General features: G+C 40.3%; 1 protein-coding gene across 1 annotated transcript in view; it reads left to right on the top strand.

Annotated features, from left to right (window-relative positions):
- The window catches only part of LOC145402111 (1-phosphatidylinositol 4,5-bisphosphate phosphodiesterase delta-4-like), a 218,529-nt gene that overhangs the window by 160,464 nt on the left and 40,699 nt on the right, over positions 1-17,366 (top strand). The gene's annotated exons all lie outside the window — the stretch shown is intronic.

Here is a 17,366-nt window from a genome sequence, read left to right as displayed (position 1 = left end):
GAGTTGCCCACAGTTATGTCAGAGTGTGTTTCGTTATCGTCAGACACTTCTAAGTCACTATCCAAGCCAGATTCATTGTCATAGGACGCCATGGCACTGACGTAAATCCGAAAGCACTGACACGTGCGGATGCTTGAAAAACACTACGGCATACTCCCACACACTTTCCTTCGGTACCACCACTGTTGCTAAGCTAATGAGAGTCCCCTTACCGAGAAGCATTATCTGGCTGTTTTATATCACTTGTTATAGGGCATTATATACAGTAATCCCTCTGCTATCCGATGTAATAGAGCCAAAGGCATGTCCAGAAAGTGGTCCCGTCCAGAAAGTGGGCCCCTGGCTCCTGGACTGGTACTTAAGGACCCTAACCCAGCCTAACTTTGAAAGCCACCTAAATAATTCCCTACCGGACATGCATAGCACGTATTTAAACCTATTTAAGACCTTATTCACACCAATAATGGACATAGAGCATGAAATTAATGAAAAGGAACCAAAGAATGAGGAATTAGAAGTGACTGTACCACAGCTAGGGTACTTACAGCACATTTGTGGCTGCCTTTTCTAAGGTTTTGGCAGTGGTGAAAATGCTCTTGAAGCACGCACAGTAATCCAGTGTTGTGCTGCACTTAGTTCTTTGCACTGTGAGTTATAATTGTTTAACACTGCACATTATTCTTAACTGCACCATGCCAGTTTCAACCGCCAATTTGCACTCCACAGTTAATCTTTTGCACTCTAAATTCTAATTTCTTAACACTGCACAACACTGTGTGGTCTAGTGGCGAGGTATTGCAGTTTATTCACTGTTTATTCACAAAAAATGAGCATGCGGGGCTTCCATTCCGATAAGCATCTACTTGCGATTGAAGTTAGGCAGTAACTGTTGGAGTTTTGGTGACAGGGAAACAGCGTTGCCAGATCGCAACGCCCACATTACCAAACTCCTCAATTTTCATTACCAAATTTAGCTTTTCATTACCAAATTCGTAAAGCCAGCATTTATTCTTCACAAATTATATATACAAGTGGAAATACATGTAATCACTCTTCTTGTAATTAACAGCATGTTGATTATTTTCATGCTATGTTGGCTAGCAGATTTATCAAAGAGAGCAAACAATACACCTTCTCCATCCTGTGTATCCTTGTACATGTGAAAAATTCGTTTGGTAATGTTTTATTCTGATTCATTACCAAACGAATATTTCATTACCAAATTGGCCCACATTTGGTAATGAAAAATACCAAATGGCACTCCTGACAGGGGAGGGGGGAGGAAGGAAGGGGTGAAGGGTCCATGGTGTAACAGCTGTTCAGTGCCGCGCGGCAATTTCAAATTACGAGTGGGAAAAAAAAATTTGGATTTGGGGGGGGGGGGGGTCTGAAGGTCCAGGCCCACAATGTCCAGTAAGTTGGGTGTCCGGAAAGTGGATGTCCGGAAAGTACGGGGATTACTGTATACCAAATTCAAAATACATAGGGTACAATGACCTATACAACATGTCAGAGTCATTTTCATAGAATTATGCCCCATGGCAGGGGCATATGGCTGAGGAGTGTGGCACCAGTGACAGAGTTGCCATATGTCATCACACATTGGATCACAAAGCACCCAAACCGAGGAAGAGGAAGCCCAGTAGGCCCCTATAATGATCGTGAGTACACTAGTACTCACGGTCGTATTCAGTTCTGCTGCCGAAATTTCAAGTACAGGGGGTACATATTTCGGAAATTCGGTAAAGAAGGGGTTAAAACTTTCCCACAAGTAAAAGATGAAAATTAAGCACAAAATACAATACATTATTGATACAGTGCAGTAATACGGTACTGTACGTAGTGTACTGTGTACTCACCTAGTGTTGGCTTGGATGGAGGGACCACAATCAGAGTCACAGCACTGGGGTTAGGTACCATTTGTATGTATTGTACTTGTATACTGTAATCAGTATAGAACACTAGGACTCGAAGCACTGAGAGGCCACAAGCTTAGTAACAGCACTACAACAATGAGCAAGGTATGGGAGGCCACAGAATAGGTCACAGCACTAGGGTTTTGCCACCAAGTGGTCACAAGAGCAGGTGCACACAGATACATCTCCACTATATGAGATTCATGGGTAAGATTGAGAAAGAAATGGTAGGCTCAGCATGCCGTGTGGGCTGCTCCTGCAAGGCATTGTGATTGGCTGGGGTGTTGTGGGTTTTTCCTGGGTGCCAATTGAGTCCCAAGTCTGAACTGGATGGTACACCTTGCCGCTGAATATTGCATAGGACTGCTAGTTGCTTCCTGTTTTGGTGCTGGATGTTGCTGTAATAGAGCTGAGCAAAAAGCACCAAATAATACAACGATGGATAATTGAGAGTTTACCATAACTGTTTAGATGTAGTGATCAGTTATATCCTGAATATCCTGTAAAATAATGGTGATATTACCATTATTTTGTAATTTGTGGTTAGATAAGCAGTTGCAACTACAAACACCTGCAGTTAACTTTATGTGTCAACCCCTTCACTACCCAAGTTCTCTCATAACTTGAATTAATGCATCTGGTGTTAGCAAGAAAAACTTTAATATTGTTCTGGTACCTTAGGATAAATGGTTTGTTCCTAACCAGTTCTTGAAAAAGTTGTCTCTTAAGTTTATTTCTAACCATTTCTCTACAAAAGTGTCACCTGAGCTGAATAATCTGTAGTGGTAGCTATGTGAATATGTTAGATATCATGGCACTGAAATATTAGTGAAGTGTGATTGAGAAATTGGTTGCATATGTAGGTTATGAATGCTGCTGTTACAATTGATAGTTTTTGAATATTATTTTTGTGCAATGTTTTGTTGTGATCACTTGGAAGAATTTTATTCCAGATATGTATTTCATTCATTTGTGTGAATTAAATGAAATTTCTCATTGTATTATTTCCAAATTTAAAAGTGTAACTTTGTAAGTACTGTTTTTGTTATATATTCTATTATGTTTATGAACAGTGATGTAGAAAGTCACTATGCAGTAGAAAACATTACCACACGTGATGGACACATTTTTCACTGCTGTATCACGCATAACCACACCACAAAGAGATGCTGGATCCCTACACAATGTATGTACAGTACTATGATTGTAGGACAGCTCCACAGGAGCAGTTGCTTACCTGTGGTTGACATGTCTGCATAGCTAGACAGGCAGACTTAGCAACAGCAACAACACAGCCACCTATTACATTTTCACACCTCACACTGTCACATTATACACTACCACACCTCACAGTCACAGCTCACTGCAAATCTTACACTGCCACACCTCCTCTACTGTACAGAGACTAATCTAACCACCTATAAGACGTGTACAGTTTTTTGTACTTCACTGTGTTCAGCAATAGTCTTAAGTTTGTATGGAAATGAGTAACAAAACTTACCACCACTATTATTTTCCCAGCTGATATGCTTCCCCTACAAGGTATATACTTCTTGCCCTCTGCACTCACAAACTCCCTTGCTTTTTCTCTGCACACAGTTATTCCTACACAGAGTGTCACTTTATCTCTGCACTGTCACTATATTGATTTCCTTATTTGCTCAACACTCCCTCCCTCACTCACTCACTCATATTCATTTCATGTATATTGTATCATATTTTTTAGAAAAGCTCCAGTATGCATGCATGTGTTGGCCTTGGTCATCTGATGTATATCTATATATATCTACTGTATATATATACAGCAAAAGTTCAATAATCCGATTGGCAGTGGACCGAGAATCATTCGGATTTTTCAGATTTTTCAGATTTTTGGGTGGGACTCCTAAGACACTTAATTTCATGTTTTAACTGAAATTTTACCGAATGGATCACTTTTCATTCATTCATAATACAATATGGCATGTATTAACATTACTTTATGTCTTACACAAATTTTTTTTGCTTAATAATGTATTAAGAGTCTTCATACAACACGAGATAGGTTATGCAGAACCTCGTGCAAAATCAATTTTGCGGTATAACATGACGTATATTTACATGTAAAGTAGGGGGTTAAGTTCTAGGAGCCTCATATTTTTCATTAAAAATATATTTATTACAAACGCATCTGCCTTAAGGCACAAAAGACAGTATGTTTACATACGACCTCACCGACTGGACACATCAGTGCATAGCTACTGCATTCTGACCTAACTTAACTGATTAGTTTTGCCCCTAATATTCCCCATAAAAATTTTAATCATCAAGGATTGCTACCAAGCCTCTTGAAAGTCCTCATTATCAAGCAAAAACTTGACCTACACAACATGTGAATGATGGCTGCCCAGCATCACGCATATTTTGTCACGAATCATTTTCGGCGCTCATTAAAAAAAAAATATACAGTGTGAAAGATTTTGAAAGTCAATAATAATATAAAAAGAAAGCTATAAAGTAACCAACGTTACTGATTTTCATTATATTATGTCCCTGAACTATTCTAGCCAAGACTTACCTTTTAAGCCTAGTTTGAGTTGGGGGAGAGAATTTTGTAAGGGTATTCATGTAGTAACAGGTTAGGCTAACGGCTAGTAGCTGATGAATGTTGCGCCATATTGGCTGGTGTAGGCGTGTGTACTCGGTCTATGTCGGCTGGACTCGAGTGTGCTCGGCTGGTACTTTCGTATGTATGTGAGTTTTAAAAACAGCCAATCAGGCATTCCCGAGCAACAGGGACTTTTGAAACCAGCCAGTCACAGTAGTCGTAAGTAAATCCAGCCAATCACCTTAAAGTATTTGTGGGTGACGCAGGGACGCCCAAGATTTGAAAGTCAGTCATGTCATGGCCTCCGGTGGAGAAGGATGTGTTGTTGATTTGCAAGCTTGTATCTGTAGCAAGGATTACTGACAGATTATCAAGGACTACCACTGTAATAATGAAGCATCTGTTGAACTACTAAGAAAAAATTGCCAAGTGAAGAACAGTGTAAAGAGTGTAATTTGCCCTGCAAAGATCGGGAAGGTAGACATCAGTGGTACTGCGGCCGGTTGAGGAAAAGTTGGAAAGTAAGGGGAAGATCCAGTGCAAATTCACCGTTTCCGATTATAAAGGAACAATTCTACAGCCTTAAAGGTAGGTCAGGTCAGGTCAGGTTAGGTTAGGTTAGGTTGTGCTGGGTTTGGTTAGGTTGGATTGGGTTAAGTTAGGTTGGGTTAGGTTAGTATAATGCAAAATAGTGTGTTTTTAATTAATCTTGATTGATTTGGGCGGATAAACCTACTTTTGGAATTCTTACTCAAATTTCCAAAGGGGGGATTTCCCCCCCAAAATGAAGGTCAGAATGAATTAAAACACACTATTTTGCATTGGAACACAAACAAATTTTCATTTTAAAAAATGTTGGTTACTTCTAAAAATTTACCTGATTGCCTATCTCACTTCTGATAACACATGAATGCAGTAATTGTGAAAAATAAACAAATCAGCCAAGCAGTATAATTTGTATGACAGTATAATTCACAAGAACTGAACTTATATAATTATCTTACCTAACTATTTGTGTCAACACGTAGTGTCTTCACGTATCATAAGATCTGAATTTTCTCGACCAAAGACAATCAGTTCATAACAAGATCGAGCACAAAGCCTTCTGTCTCTTTCTCTCTCTCTCTCTCTCGTAGCACTATAGGTGAATACATGAATTTTACTGCTCCTTCATCATTAACTATTTTTTCCAACAGAGAAAGCTATCTACATCGTAAACATCCCAACTCATTTTATCTGTCTGATCGTTTGCATTTAAACTCCAGTACCACACGCCACTTTGTCCAACAGTTTTATATTTTCATTTAGAAAAAATACTTTCCTTGTGCTCAGTTCTGAGAGGAAACGAAGAGTAAGGAAATAAACAAATAAACTTCTCATCACAGCGACTGTTCACACACAAATGAGGTAGTGAGGTAGGCAGCAGGCTGTGGCAGATGGTATGGGGGTCACTTGGGTCGGGTTGGGTCGAGGAAGCTAATCAGTGACCGACATAAGCATAACACACGAGTTTTTTCTTGAAATCCAGTACCAAACCACACCCATTTCCCACAGTTTCTCTCGCACACTTGAGGGGTATTACCATGCTATCAAATAATTATGGGAGATATTAAATGCCTGCATTATTGGAAGGTCTTTGTTTCGTTTGGTCCTAAATCATGACTCTACTGTACTGAAGACACGGACTATAATGGGTAAATTAAATAATGTTATTGGTTAACTCACCAGAAAGGCATAGTGTTGGAAACAGCAGTTGTAGGCAGGTAAATCCAATTGTAAAAGCACAAAACCTTTTACTGTGGATAATTCCTTAAACCTGCAGTACAGATCCAAAAGTGGTCGGTTGTTTACGAGGAGTTGCCAATCCATTCATTACCTGATCCATGACCACATCTCTCAGCACTTCGGCGCATTTGGCACCCAGTTTGAATTTTTGAATTTTGATTTTTTTTACTTTTGGAGTTTTTGTCAGCCTTCTTCAAAAATTCGGATAATTGGGATTTTCAGATTATCGTTGTTCGGATTAATGGACTTTTACTGCATATGTATATCATTATCATCATCATCATCATCATCATCATCATCCGGACTTCCTTTTCCACCCTAGGGCAGGGTGAGGAGTAGCAACGTCCACACAGCCCAAGTTTGCCTAATCCAATATATATACAGTAACCTCTCAAATAACGCGAGGGTTAGGTTCCTGGAGAGGTCGCGTTAGTTAATAATGCGTTTTTTAAACATAATTTTCCCATAACAAACAATGGTATTATTGGGGGTTACGTTCCTGTGCCTGTATTAATAAAAACTTCTTGGAGTACTCCTAAAATTACTACTAAAAGTGGTTGTGGCTGAGAGTTGCTTCTAAAAGTTCCTCCTAGGAGGACTCATAGTAGTAATTTCGCTCCTACCATGAAATGTTACAAACACAAAGAATCTCTGCTTAATATATTTTAAAAAATTACCATCACAAAACCTTAGAGTATCAGTAAGTAGTTTAAAAATGAGAAACTAGTTTTTATATATAGAAACAACATCCATTTGATCATATATTATGATTCTTTACGAATGTCGATAAAATGGATAAAATGTAAACACATCGTGTGGTCAGCTGACCGTGCCTGCTACCATCGGGGCGTCGTGTGTACAGTACGTGGTACAGTGACCGTCAACAATGGCACAATTTCAAGATACCACGGCTGCAGATAAATTCAGGAGAAAGAGAAGCTGGATGGAGGAAGAGTGTCTCGTGCTGGCAGAAGGCATTGGAGAAAGGAAAAGAATTATAAAAGGGAAATTTGGGCCGGGGAACACCTTGGACATGAAAAAGCAAACATGTGTTGAGATTGCAAATGCCGTGAATGCTGCTTCCTCTCATGGATCTCAGACACCGGAGGACTGCGAGAGGAAGTGGTAGGATCATCAATCCACTTTCTTGCCAAATTCGGGCATCATGTGTTGATCCGTCACCTTGCAACCACATCCAGTATTTTATATTCACTATCAAACACTAACTTGAATGTTCATGCTGTGGTAATTTTTCCTATTCACATACACTTCTTCATACTGGTTTGGTGCCACAATTCGTATGTGAGTCCCATAATCACACCAGCTACCCCAGGAAAGCCAGCAATTCGCCTGAATTTTCATTCAGTTCTTTGTCAGGGAGTGTACGAGGGATCTTCACAAACCTCTTAACAATGTGTGGAGCAGTTAGAGCATAGAGTGTTTCCATTATCACATTGCTCACTGATGGCTGCGATGGTCCAAAGTCATCACAATTACACTGTTGCATTTTTCCAGTTGCAAGGTACCTTAATAGTATCAACACTTTCATCTCGGATGTGAGAGGATGGTTTTGATGTGTGGGCCTTTCCAGAACATCTCTGACTAATTCAGTAATAAACAGAATGCCCTCATGATCGAAATGGTACCTTCTTACAAGTTCTTGATCATCATATTCCATGAATGCATCCCTCCGAGCTCGAAAATATCTGCTTTGTGGGTGGTGTCGGTCAGTCATGGTCTATGTTGTCTTGTCTCTTGGTGTTTGAGAGATGCAGCTACTGTGGTTACTGTCACTAAAAGCTCTACTAACTCCTTAAAAGTCCTTGTGGAGGACTTTTACTTTTTAGCGATTTTACAAGTAAACTTAGGAGCTGAAAGTAACTTTTAGGAGTACTTCTAGCTAAATTTCACTTTGAGAGGAACTTTTTACTCCTAGGAGTTTTTATTAATATGGGCACTGGATTCTGGGAAAGTCTACCCATTTGGGGAGTTGTGCTACTCTAAACTTAAAAGCAACAATATTAATTTGAAGGAAAATCCACATAAAAAACGAAAACTGTATATTTGGGGAGAAATAAAACAGCATTTGAGCCCTAGTTGGGCCGAAGCGTTGTTTACTTCTCCCCAAATACGTACTGTTTTCATTTTTTACGTGGATTTTCTTTCAGTTCTGCTTCATTCACAGCATTGTGAAAGTTCCTCAACATTATTAATGCATTAGTACAGTAGGTCATAAAAACACTACAGTAAAAGCAACATTTTCATTACAGTAAGTAGGTCACAAACAATAACAACACACAGCCTCACTTCATCTATACATCACTCGTTGTCTGCTGCTATCCCTTCTCACCCCGCTCCCCACCCTAAATTTGTTGTCCCTCCTCACTCTGCTGTCTTTCCTCTTCCTCTGACTCCTGTGCTACTGGTGATGAAGATAACTCCCTTAAGTTTTCTGTCTTCTTCATAAAGAGCTACTCTATCTTGGGTCTGAGTGGTTTTCTTCTTTCTGTTCTGCAGCATCAAGTTATAACAATTTAGATCTACCATCACTTTCCTGGCCAAATTTTGTCCGAAAATGAGCCAAATTGCTCAGAATGGGGCCAAACTTCATTTTCGAATATTATAGTTTGAATAAAACCAGTTTAATCAACAGACAAATAAAAAATTGTATTTGTGCATAAACTGCCACACACGGTCTATCAGCTCGGGACTGTCCAAGGCGTGCCTGGCTAATTTGAAACCATCATGTACGTGCAAAGTCGCGTTAAATCGAGAGACCTTTGTTAGTTAAACATATCTCCTTAAATATTTGCTCGTGTTAAAACAAAAACACGTTTTTTAAACTCGTGTTAGTTGAGAGGTTACTGTACATATATATATATATATATATATATATGTTGCCAGACACCATAATCCCATAAGGGGTGGCCATTTGACTTTGAGTTATTTGTTTTACGGGGAGGAGCACTAACCCTCCGCCAACCCACTTGTTGACACGTATGGTTTGGTTATATAGTTACCACCCAGCGTTGTAAATGGTTTCTTGGCCTACAGGAAACCATTTGGCTTGTCACTCAATGTAAAGCCATCTGTAAAGGAAAGAAAAGCACTAAGAAGTGACAGGAAAGATGGGAGAAATAGGAAGAGAAGAGGGCAGGCACAGAAAAGGAATGATAAAGGCTAAGGAACAGTAGGGAGCACTACATGAAGTGAGTGGATGATGGTCGCTGTGCTGATTGTAGTTGCTAATAATTTCATATTTTATATTCAGTGACCCTTCCAATTATGTGGCTAATGTATCATTGAACTGTCCCATGGAAATCAAAATCATGCAACTGATAACATAGAAACCCATGTTATAAGGCTGATTGGTATGATGAAATCCAACAGTTTTCCCAGTGTTCCCCTTTTGGCATTCTTGAAAAATTTTGACCCTCAGATCATACCTAATATTTATTGTTGTAAACATACACCCTGTGGGAACATCACTGGACATGAAAAAGGGTTAATTAGAGTGTACAAGTGGTAAATAAGTGGTGATCACTTACCATGACAGGGGATGGAGTGACGTTTGGGTGTCAGGGAGGGGTTTATCATTCTTAATTTCAGTAAATAAAATTTCTTAGTGCCTGTATTTCCTTCTGTGGAAAGTAATAAAATGTTTCCCTAAACATGCATGCAGACATGGCAGGGCAATGCCACCAGGCTGCCTCCTTATCTTGTGTAACTTACATAGCTTGTTGCCCACTTTTATTTCAGTTCATATCCATGTACGCATCTCATCCTCACTTTTGATAAATAATAAAATATTTTTAGAATCTGTAGCTCCTTGTGAGGAAAACAATAAAATGTTTATGTAAACATACAGGCAGATGGGCTGTCTCCTTTGTCATGTAACTTATGTAGCTAGTCACCCACTCATGGTTCTACTCATATCCATCAATGCATCTCTCTCTCACTTTTACTAAGTAATAATATACAGTATTGTTAGTGCCTTTAGCTACTTGTGAGAAAAATAATGAAATGTTTATGTAAACATGCATACAGACGTGTGGCACCAGGCCATGCTGACTTGTCACCGCACGGGACTTTTGACTTTTGACACCCGACAGACCATGTTTTGGTGGGGTCTGATTTCTGGGATTTTCTGGTGTAACAGGAATCAGGGTAGGGTTATCTCTCTACATAAATGGTAAAAATTGCAACTGGAACCTGCTATATTGAGGATATTACTGTATTCAGGTTTGCTGAAAATTTTTTCAGCAGTATTCAGTATGACTTACTGTATTTATATCTTGTTGGCTTTATGAAGTTACCTAATATCTCCGAGCTTAGTAAATCCACAGTTGGTAAAAGAAAATATTAGACATCATAATGCTGAAGGGATTATGAGAAATCAGGATTATGTAGGAACCCTGAGGAACTGATACATGATATTTATTCATTTTGCAACCACAGACATCTTTCAGAGGCATTTCATTTCATCAATTCACCTTCTTTCTTGAACTCATTTCAGTCTCTCTTTTCATTACATATGTAAGGAGTGGTATGTTACTACAGCATTGTACATTGGACCTTACTTCTCTGATCCCTGCCTACATGCTGATCTCTTTGAAGTGGGCATGCATTACTTGCCTGTCTATGCCCTCTGACATCCTTCCTGTCCAGCCCTGATGGAGTCATACCTGTACTTACTCTTCCCTGTTCATTTACAATAATCTTCTTCTTTCTCATTTCTCCTGTTCCTTCTATGCCATGGGTGAAGCAGAACTATACTATTTTGTGCATAAGAGGTTTCCAAGTGCCTCCTCCTTTCCAGTATATTTGGATACTACAAATTAATATTCCCTTTTATGTTGTGTGATACTGCATGCTTTTTCCCATATTGTCATTGTTTTCATAAATAATGTACAAGAGAACGTTAAAGTGCCATTGGGAAGAGGTGTTAGGGATCACAGCTTAATATTCTCTTGTATGATATCTCATTGATGTGAACATAAATAATTTACAAGAGAATACTAACCTCTAATAAACAAGAAGAGATGCAGTGGAATACTTTGAGAAAATGGCCACCAAGACATCCCAGACAAATGGAACTTCCTGAAACTTCAGATTAAAAGAACTGTGCATTCTGTCTCTCCTCATACACCTCTTTCACCTCCCCAGTTTAAGACCTTGTACCGGTCGTTTAGGAGTTCATTCAGGGGTAGACGGAGCAGTGGCAGGAAGGAGAGTGATACGCAAGTGGTCGAGCAGCAGGTAGTGTTGTAGTATCACCACCCACTACTCTGTTTTTTGCTAAGTGCTCTGTAATGTGTCCTAAGGCCCCGTCCTTGCCTTACAAAATATTCTATAATATATAAACAATACTAGCAGGGCCAGTATTGACCCCTTGCAGTATAGGGGCTGGAGGCAAAGTTACCATACTTCAGAAGTGTCTTTACATAATGGGGATAACCGTCTCAGGTATCATTAGGTGCATATAACCTTTCAGCATTGTGCTTGATAAAATTTTTACTTCAGGTAATGCAAATGTAATTGTAAATTGCATATGATTTGGACATACCTCATAGATTGCTGTCTCATGTTATGGGACAGTGCTATTTAAGCCATTTGCTCTCATTTCATAGAAAAAAATAAAAATAAATAAAAAAATAAATAAATAGAACTCACAAATATGCTTTCACTGTCTTTTGAAATTGCTATGAAGAGTTATTACAAACAGATTTCAGTTTATGTTGTCTGTTCAAGACAAAATCTCATAGAATATTCTGTAAGGCTATATGCTGTTGGCTTTTTGCTAGTTTTGTCCTTGTGGGTTTGTCAAGCATTTGTTGCCACCATTCAACCATCTGTGGCTTGCTCTGTGGATGTGTTGAGCAGTTTGGTATCCTTAACACTTGTGACACTTGTGAGCATACTAGATATCCCGTCATCCAGAGTTTGATTATATAGAATCCAGTTACTGACAAGTCTTACTGGGTATAATTTTTTTCAGAACCAGTCTACAGGTGGGGATTAAAGTTCGCCTAGTATTCACTGCTTCTCACATTCCTCTGCTGGCTAGTATTCCTAAGCTGAGAGAAGCTTGGTATGTTTCTCAGTCATTAGATGATTCTCTCTGATTATAATGCTTCAGGGAGGAGCGTGATATGCCTACCGTAAGTGTGAATAGATACAGTGGAGTAATAGGTGAACATTTGACCCTGTCTACATTAAATACATTTCCATTTATCTCCCTGGTCATCACCGTCTGACTATCTTTTGCCAGATACATGATCCCACAAGGTCATCCAAGTAGCCTTGAAATACTTGGAGATGATTTTTTCACAGTCACCTTGGATGAATTTTGGGTTTGGCTTCTGAGTGTAGATTAATAAAAATACTGTATAGTAAAGCAGTACTGGACATAGAAATGTTGATTGTAAATGCTGTTGAACTAGTTGATTCCCAACTTGTCTTGATCATTTATCACACTAGATGATAGTTCCTAATATTCATTTCCACATATGAATTTGGTACCTTATTGTTGTGCTTTTTTTTCTGGAGTTGTTTTCTGACCATAAAATGTATTTGTTTTTATGAATGTTTCTTTCTGCACTGATATTGGGACGAGTGCATTAAAAGGAACTCTTCCTTGTACTAACATCATGTTTGTGATGATGTTAACATAGAGGTGCCAGGTTACAGGTTTTGGTATAACGATGTGCCAAATTTAGTTTCCCTGCAGTGTTGTGATTTTCAGTGCAAGGTGTTAACACACAGCACAGTAGCTAAGATTTGCTGTTTTGTACTTTATGGTGACTGATTTGTCAAAATTAACTCTCACTGCAGTGTACAGCAAACATCCCCATGATAAATTAGTTGGGGAAGACTTGGTGCGTTAAAAGCAAAAGTTTTATGTGAATTACTTTTTGCTGTGCCGGATCTGCATACGGTACTTCTGAGTATGAAATGTATCCAGTATGTATGCAAAAGTTCAATGCAGCTGTAGGAGGGTAAATTTTGCATACTAATTTGATACTGGATGTATGTAATATAGCAGATAATGCAACTAGAAATGTGCATGCATGGGTATGTAACTTTGACCTATAAAACCACATTTACAACATGCAACATTAGTTAGTCCAGACTTCAGTACACTGTGCTCCAGGCTTCAGTTTCAGTTACATCAGACTGAATCTGTTGTTTAAAAAAAAAAAAAAAAAAAAAAAAAAAAAGTATGGTAAATAATTAATGCAAACATCTCACATAGCAAGGTTTCCAATGTAGCAAGACCCCTTTGGACCATAAACTTGTGGGCTTAGGAGGCTTACTAGCACTGCATAGCTATGATTACGTACAGTGTTTGCATAGTACACACCTCTTTATTCCTTCTCTAAGAAATATTGATTTTTTTTTCTCATAGTTCTTTTTTGAATTCATATTGTTTAGAAAATTGAATCACAGTACTATTTATAGTACATTGTTTTGATTTGTACAGTCCATTCACTTAATACACAAAAATTTTGGTGTTGGAAGACGTTGCTCTCTAGAAATTTTGTGCTTTACAAATAACATGCCTTATGGGGAAAATTCTAATTGGTGGGGTGGCTGCCTCAAAAGTCACCCATTGGGCCCCTAGTCTTTCATTTTGTGTATGTATTATGGGACATTAAAAACATGTACACAGCAAGTATTGCCCACACAATAGTCTCTTACCTTAAAATCTATGGGGGGGGGGGGAATGTATGGCTTTGTGTAAACAAGGGAACTGTATACACTGTGCGAGGTTGCGTAGGCTCAGCTGGGAGAAGCTGCATAGGTGCCCACTGTTGCATGACGTGCTGACGTCGTGACCTGTGTCAGGTCCTCACCTGCTGTACAAGGGTAGGTCGCGCACACTGCATTTGGCTCACCTTGCTGCCTGATTTCGTGTTTTCAAAACCAGCATGCGCACTACTGATTATTTAATTTTTTCACCTTCCCCATCTCGCTTTATGCATTTTATGTCGTAGAATCTCGCAAATTAACCCATCCCGTGCCAGCGACGTACATGTACGTCGGTCCCTATATGCCCGGACATTGCCAGCGACGTACATGTACGTCGGTCTCTATATGCCCGGACATTGCCAGTGACGTACATGTACGTCGGTCCCTATATGCGCAGACAGTGCCAGCGACATACATGTGTATCGGCAATTTGATAACTTTGCCAAAATTTGAAAATTCAAATTAGGTACCAAAAAATCATCTGGGATATTCCTGCACCTCTCTAGAACTCACCCACCAGGTATGAGTCATCACTGCACACCTGGGCCCGTGTGGGAGCCCGCCACGTCAGTCTGATTTTGACAGTGAGTGAGTGAAGACCATGGCGCATTGCGGTCAAGCCCAGCATGAGATTGACTCTCTCCTTGAGGTGCCTTGTGATGGGGAAAGCAATTTCCCATTAGATGATGATGTGGCTGACAGGGATAACGTCCAGCCAGACTCAGAATTTAGCAGTGATGAAGTACCATCCCCCAGGAGTGCCAAACATATGAAAGTGATGATGGTATCCTCCCAGGCAGCCCCACCACCACCACCCTCTCCCACCAACCCCGCCGCCCTCGATCCTATGATGATTCCTCTAGTGAGGATGATTATCAGGAGGATCCTAGTGCTACCCTCAGTCTTCCAAAATGGGTAGGATCCTCCCATACTGGGCCGAAGGCCAGGGAGGATGCTCAAACAAAAAAGTATATAAGGTGAGTATTGCTTTGTTTTACGCACATGGGGCGAGGAGGACCGTGCCATCTCTGACCTCATGAAGGCCTGAGTCGCCTCAGTCCAGCACCTTTGGCACATGTGAAATTCCCCACCTCATTTTAGTGCTTCCTCCTCCCTTATTGGTAGTTTGGGGATGAAAGGAAAGGGGAAGGGGAGAGGAAAAGGGAAAGGTTGGGGGAAAAAAGGCTATAGTCTGGAGGAAGGTGAGGAGGCGGAAAATATTCCACAGGTGTCTTCCGGTTTTCCTCCCCATCCTGATGACTGGGATGGTGGTGGTGATGGTGGAAATGGTGGAGATGGTGAAGCAAAGGATGAAGTGTTGTGGAAGTGGGAGGATGGGAGCAGTTTTGTTCCCATTCAACAACCATTTATTCATGGGGGACATGGCAGGCTGTACTATTCCCGAATTGAACCAATCCTCTAGGAGGATCGATTTCTTCAAAAACTTTTTTTGCAAGAGAGTTGGTTCTCAGAATCTGCATGCTTTCTGACATGTATGCAGCATTCTGCTGTAGCACACCCCCAAACACACCCCATAGCTGGCTGTTTGATGTTGACATATCTGTTGCTGGAATGTACCCATTCCTGGCCTTGGTTCTCTTGATGGGACTGATAAAAAAGAATCATTTACCTTTGTACTGGACTGTGTACCCCCTTATGTAAACACCTTTCTTTGGAAGAGTTATGAGGAGAAACAGATTCCAGTACATTCTCAGCCAGCTCCATATTTATGATAATGAGGACCCCAGCAATGTAGGCAACACCGACAAGATGCACCGAATTCACCTTGTGTTTGATCACCTGAGGGTGCAATTCTCATCCTCTTTCTCTCCCTAGAGAGACCTGGTCATAGATGAGAGTCTTGAGTTATGGAGAGGGAGCATTGCCTTCAGGCAGTTTATCTCAAGCAAAAGACACTGCTTTATGTTCAAAATTTTCGTCATGTGTGACTGCAGGACCGGGTATGTGCAGGACATAGTCCTGTACAGTGGTGCAGTTTGTCTGGTGCAGTTGTTAAGACAGTGATGCAGCTGTACCATCATTGTGGGCACCACCTGTACCTGGACAGCTGGTACACCAGCCACTTCTTACTTGGTATTTGCAGCAGCAAGAAACTGGCATCAGTGGTACAGTGAAAAAAACCAGGTGGCACATGGCACAGGTGGGCAGGAAACTGCAAAGGAAGGAGGTAGTGTTTTTCCAGGCAAACAATATCCTTACCACTACCTGGCACCACAACCACAAGGTAAACATCCTTTCGACAGTTCAATGTCCCCTGATGCATATCACAAAGATCATCAGTTATTGCAGTGAAAAGCTTGTGCACATTTGGAAGCCAGAGGCTGTAATTGATTACAATATCAGTAATTGTCAATTAGACCATTTGAATGCAATGATATTGAGCGTCGAGTGTGCCAAGCCCATGATCAAGTGCTACAAGAAACTGTTCTTTCACCTGCTGGATGTAACAGTTTTGAATGCTCACCTCCTCCACTCTAGCACCACAGGATCCACCTAGACTTTTGAGGATTTCATCAGGGAGCTGTGCAGGGAGCTGATTGGCACCCATGGTTGTGATTGTGGCCCTAGAGCGCATTCAACTGGTGGTGAAAATCCCCTTTGCCTCACTGAACGTCATTTCCCAGAGTTAGTGATGATGCCAGGTGCGATGAGGAATCCTCAACACAGGTGTCACATGTGCCAACACAGAAAAGTACAGCCAAGAACACAGCGAAAGGACACATGTTACCAGTGTGTGGAGTGTGATGTGGGGCTGTGCCTCACACCCTGCTTCAAAGAATACCACACCCTACTCCACTTCTGAACTACTTGGTGTGTGTGATAAAAGATGCAAGTGAACTGCATATACAGTAATTGTAAATAATATGTAATGATAATTATCTCATAAGTAAGTGTAATATGATAAGACACTAGTGTTAGTGATTTTATCATAGTAAGTGAAGTAAAATAAGTTACATATGTATGTATGTGTGTGCGAAAAAATATACTAAGTGAAAGGACATGGCACGAATATCTTGCTGTGCGATAAAAGAGTACAGTAGTGCGTTGAGTGTGAGAGAAAACACACCAAGAGTGCATGGACTATGAAAAGAATTTTAAGTTACAGTATGTGGAAAACAAATATAGTGGACAGTATAATACACGTGGACACAGACTTTCTACCTCAGAAACGTAGAATAAGAACTATCTATCAATCTATCTGTCTATTGCCAGATGCCTTAATCCCATAAGGGGTGGCCACAAACAAATTGCCTCCATGTCACCCTGTACCCCGCCATTTCACTGCCCTGCTCCCAACTCACATC

The sequence above is a fragment of the Coenobita brevimanus genome, chromosome 57, assembly GCF_032717465.1.
Source record: "Coenobita brevimanus isolate Jiangsu-jjx chromosome 57, ASM3271746v2, whole genome shotgun sequence".
Classification (NCBI taxonomy): domain Eukaryota; kingdom Metazoa; phylum Arthropoda; class Malacostraca; order Decapoda; family Coenobitidae; genus Coenobita; species Coenobita brevimanus.
Note: the sequence above shows the minus strand (reverse complement) of the source record. Positions and strands in the feature narration are given on the sequence as shown.